We start from the raw sequence: 5,597 nt of genomic DNA on the forward strand, positions 1-5,597 counted from the left end.
ATTTTTGTGCATAATTATCTGATATCCTAAAGTCATATTTTAGCATTATACATTGAGCTCAATTAAGATAACTCTTTTAATATAATTATTTTGTATTTAAAAAAAATGAATTCATCAACATGACGTTACTCAGAGATAGCAAATCCTTTCTACTCTATCAAAACACAAAATCTCTCTCTCTCTCTCCATTGTTTTTTGTTATTCTCCATTTTTATGAATTATAACAAGCAGTGGTCCCCTTGAGATTAAATTATAACAAGTTCAACAATGTAAAACCTACAGAGTGATGGGGGGAGAGAGCGGGGAAGGAGTCAGTGTCAAAATAGCTGTAAGGGAAGAAAGGGAAGGACCAAACCCACCATTAAATACCAACTCTCTCTCTCTCTCTCTCTCTATGGCACAGTGTCACAGAATAAAAAGCCTTCTTAGGGATCCATCATCGTCGCCCTGAGAAGAGAAGAGATCAGAGAATCACGAGACGGCTTTATCTCTCTTTTCTCAATTTCTATGTTTCTTATCCCCTTCTGTCTGTTTTCCATTTATCTGATTTCCTCAAACGCCACCAAATATAGGATTCCTTCCTTCGTCCTCGCTGGTGATATTCTTCACTCAATTCACAACTTGTTGGTCTGAGAGCTTGAAGCTGCCAGCATGATCTGGTAATTAACCTGCCTGCCGCACTACTGCTTAATATCTATCTAAATCTATATAGTTAGTGGGAGAAAATTCTATATTCAATATTCGTTCCGACGGTGGATTTTAGAGTTTGTGTTCAAGAGGTACGTATATTTAGTTTCAATTCCTTCTAGAGATGAGTTAAGCCACATGGATTTCTGAAAATAAATGAGTTATTTTTTGTAAATCGAAAAGATTAATCAGTCAGCGAGAAGCTACACACCTATATATATACAGATCTCGTTAATGTCCTAGATTTGGTTCTTTCTGCTGGGGCATTCTGATTAACTGGGAAAGGATATAGCAAGCTTGAGCAAATGAGGATGCGATAATTCAAAATATTTAGAAGGATTTTAATAATTAAGTCGTATTGTTATCCACAATTACTGGGTATGAAAAAGAAAAGATAATTAAAGAAAATTAACGAGATAAATTAAAAATGATTCCAATGATATCTTTAATTTAAATAATCAAGGCTGTTAAATAATGATAATAAGAGTATACGGCAAATTACATCCACACCTTTAATTTCTCAATCCACAAACCAAATGATTTTTCCTTTGAAGTGGATTTTATAATTGATAGGCAAGCTAATTTCCTAGAATTAGATAAAGTTAAATCCTAATACGACCACTAATTGAAGAGAAAACTTGGTAATTATAAGAGATGAGGTTCCGTCATCAGGTCATCTTGCAGCTTCAATCACTCAAATACCAACAGATCCGTTTCTCAACTTCTGAGTTCATTCTCTGGGATTATTGCTCTCATGCCCTCAATTCATCAATTATCTGATAAGGTATACATTATCTTTCACATTTTCATGTTTTATTCTCTCCTTCTTAAATATTACGGTATTAAGCTAGATGACAATGTTATTATATATTAGATATCCTTTTGGAAATATAATTATATAGAAATGGAGGATGAAACTAGACACACATGGGTAGACACCAGACAGATATTGACATTAATGATGGAAATTTGAAAATATATATGTAAGACAAAGTTAAAGGGTAGTTGCTATATTGAAGATTCCATGACTGCAAACGGATTTGTCTGTACATGCATGTGTGGTTAGGTGAATTTGAAAGTGTTCTGTCCTGAAGAAATAATATAGTAATTTCTTATTTATTACTATTATTTAATGTTTTTAAGCGCAATAAATACTCTCACTTGTGTCCGTTTCATCCACCTTTATTTTGCTTCTTTTGGGAACATTTATTGTGAGTCACATGATGATGAATCTGAAACATAAATAAGCAACGTTTATAGTAGGCACATGTTGATGTGGTCCAATTCAACATACTCAGCCTCCACACAACACACACACAAAAGTACATACTCTCACACACTGTTGAATTTACCATTCAGTACTGCTAAATTCATTTTCTTCATTCAGCATTTAGCCAACTAGAGTTTCAAACTCACTCACATAAATAGCCTAATTAAATCAGATCCAATTCTTTCTTCTTTCCTTTCTTCCTTTCGGCCTTAATTTTGGGTTAGGCCAGCTCGCACACAAGTTTTGACATTGCCATGCTTGTGCTGCATTTTGGTTAGACAAACTTTATTTTAATCCCTGCTGCGATATGTGTTGTGTTGTGCGCGCGTGTATGTATTTTACTTTCCATGCATTAATTTATTTTACTTCAATCTCTCTTTTAATTTGTTGTTACAACGTATTTATTAAAAATTAATGCTATAAATATATGTTGATCTATCTAGCAAAATATATATATATATATATATATATATTAGGGTTAGTATTATTTTTTGGAGAAAAATAGAGATTATAACAGTTAAAAACACTTTATGACCAAAAAAAAAAACTGTAAGAGACCTTTAAAATTGAGTAGCCAGTAAATTTAAAGAAAATTCTACGCAGACCAAAGTTAGGGATGCAAGTATCTGTCATAGACAAAATAATAATAATAATAATAATAATAATAATAATAATAATAATAAAATGAAGTTTCTCACTTCAATATATATATAGGTTTCATGTTGTGTAGGCACAGATGCATGACTAAACCTTTATACTACACTTATCTTTCTCTTCTTTCCAGACAGATAATTACTTACATTTTTTAGAGTTTGTTTTTTCGACCAAACTCAACGTTAGATTTAATATTTTAAAGTGATGTGTCCATGCATAAGCAGGAGACGTACAGCTTCAAAAAATTTGCTTCAGACGCTTCTTCTTGTTTTCTCCCCTTCTAGCAACCATATAACTTGGGCTTGATTTTGAGAGATTTCAAAAAATTAAAAGTACATTGGCTTGTCATTATGAAAGGAAGGTCAACAATGGATACTGAGAGCATATTGTTTCCACTACTGATCTTCCATTAATTAAGAAGGAACATATATGGTTAGGATTCAAGTTAACCTGCATGTTTCTCATTATTACATGGAGTTTAAGAAATGAAATGCATTCTTCAAAGTTTCGAAATATATAGCGCGATTTCTTTTTTAGATTTTTTTAAATATTGTATTTGACCCCATTCTTCAAGAGAAGTATCTTTGCACTATCTTCTTTTCTCTTGTATCCAGTACAATTGTTCTGAAACAAACTAACAGAAAGAGGTTTGTCACTTACGTACCACCCTTGCCTCTTTGGTATCGTACTGCCTCAAGGCAGCAAGGTGTCACCTGCAAGATTGAAGAAGACAACGATGAGCAAGACAAGAAATGCAAAGAGATAAAAGGTACTGTGTAAAAAGTAGAAACTAATGTGGCATAGTCGTTGGTTAGTAAAAGAAAGTTGAAAATAAAGTCATGCAAAATGTTAATTAAGGCTTCATATATACGTTGTATGAGTATTATATATACGTTGATTTTCTTAACAGCTTTTTTTTTTCTAGATTTGCTGTGACATGTGTATTTTTTTGGGATAAAACACAAATATGTATATATGTTACTCTGTGAGATATATAGTTGGTTCATAGCATAATTTTATATTTTTTATCTCCTATTTCTTAGCTCTTAGCATTTATTTGATATTTAGTTAGGATCAATTGTAAACTATTTGATTTCATGGGCTTAATTGGAATTTACGTGACTTTTGGGTTTTATCTGAATTAATTATCCTATTCTTAAATATTATAAATGTCTCATCATTGATTTTATTTTAATATTTGGTGTAGAAAATAATAACTTCTAACGGGTTAAGAGGCCAAGGGGGTGAGGCATTAAATGGAAGGTCAAGATTTATTAAAAGGTGCAAGAGTGAATGATCTAATGGTGGAGTTTACCGGTTTGAAAAATTGATGATTCCAAAGTGAGAGCTAAAATATCTAAGGGCCAAGAAATTGTCCTGCAAATTCAAGTTGATCCAAGGGCGTAAATCAAACATGGCTTTGGGTTTAGGTGATAATTCATATATTTAATTGAAGATCATTTCAAGGATTCAAACAGAGCTAAGTTCTTGAGATTAATTCTTCTCTTTTGTCCTTTTTCTTAAGCATAATTCTCATTCTATTTGTGTATAATTGTGCCTAAGTGTAATTTTTCCATATATATGTTAGGGATATCTAATATGTGTGATTGAATGGAATTAACTCTTCAATTGATCAATTGTATATTCAATTTCATGTAATTTTTGGACTCTAGATTGAGTTGTGTGTTGATAATTTCTTAGACTTAAGTAACTTTCAATGGATGCAATTATATTTGTTGGAATGATTTTCTTATACAAATTCTTAAATTGCTGGAAAATGCATGAGATTGAACAATGTTGAGTTTCATTATGTGTTTGGAGTGCTAAATGGAAAATTTGGGTGGATTAGGATAGCTACACCATCAAGTGTTGATTGTTTCTTGAGAAGTTCTTATTTTCTTAACTAATTTTGAATTCTCCATATATTAAACCAAATTTTAAAGTAGTGCATTTTAGGTAGCTGCTGAATTGTTTCTTCATAAATCATCAACCATTAGTGTTGGTTTAGGTCCTTAGTGAATTCTAGCCTGCATGTTGCATCTTTTTAAATTGGTTCGTTAATTACCAAGTTGGCTCTTTGGAGATTCAAATTAACTTGCCACTCGCTATATAGTCGTTGTAATATAGAATTAATTTTGGTTCGAAGCTTAGGACACCGAATAATATATATTTTATAGTTCTATCTTTTTTTTTTTTGGGTCTTTTGGTCGTTAAGGTACATTTTACGCAATTAGTTGGAAGATTCTCAATTTTTTAGTATCTCTCACTTGGACATATGACTTTTTACATCACTTGTAGATGTGGCTTTATCTACATTACTATTGGGCGGAACTCAGTTTTAGATGTAATAAAAAGTTGGCTAATCTATGTTGTTCTTAAAAGAAACGTAGATAATAGTATCTGCGTCACTTTTCGACATAAAGTGACATAGGAAGTCAATAATAAAGTGATGTAGAGATACTATTATTTGCAAAAGTGACGTAGGAAATCTTTCTATCTCTATATATAATTATATATATGTGTGTGTATATATGTCATGCATATACGATGTATTGATATATTCTTCCTTACACTCATAAATCGAATCAATATCATAGCTAAAAAAAAGCTATATAGCTAATATATAAATGTTTTTAACTACTATATATTTTAGAAGCAAACATACACTACCAAAAAAATGATCTTATTTGACACTTAAAACTTGATGGTTAGATTAAAAAAAACATGCCATATAAGTTAAAGTGGAGGTGGGAGAAGAAATTATTTAACAATTATATGTAACATCCCGATTTAAATTTAAAAGTTAATTAGAATTAATAGAAATTAGGAAGAACATGTAAAGATAATTAAATTAATTAGGAGATGTTTATTGAGCTTAAATCTTGATATAATTTCAAGTTAATATTTTTAAAAAATATAAATAAAATAAAATGAATAAATAAACATGAAAATGAGACACAAAATAAAACAAAGACGGGAGGATAAA

At 31.0% G+C, this 5,597-nt stretch overlaps 1 long non-coding RNA gene across 1 annotated transcript; it reads left to right on the plus strand.

Annotated features, from left to right (window-relative positions):
* The first annotated feature begins 313 nt into the window (after nucleotides 1-313).
* On the plus strand, nucleotides 314-4,283 carry LOC129305164 (uncharacterized). The gene is made up of 3 exons (XR_008591892.1): nucleotides 314-1,471; nucleotides 3,226-3,380; nucleotides 3,819-4,283. It is a non-coding gene; the product is annotated as an uncharacterized LOC129305164 (long non-coding RNA).
* The last annotated feature ends 1,314 nt before the right edge of the window (nucleotides 4,284-5,597 follow it).

Source organism: Prosopis cineraria, unplaced genomic scaffold (genome assembly GCF_029017545.1).
Source record: "Prosopis cineraria cultivar Desert tree isolate PC_DT_omini unplaced genomic scaffold, ASM2901754v1 PC3, whole genome shotgun sequence".
Classification (NCBI taxonomy): domain Eukaryota; kingdom Viridiplantae; phylum Streptophyta; class Magnoliopsida; order Fabales; family Fabaceae; genus Prosopis; species Prosopis cineraria.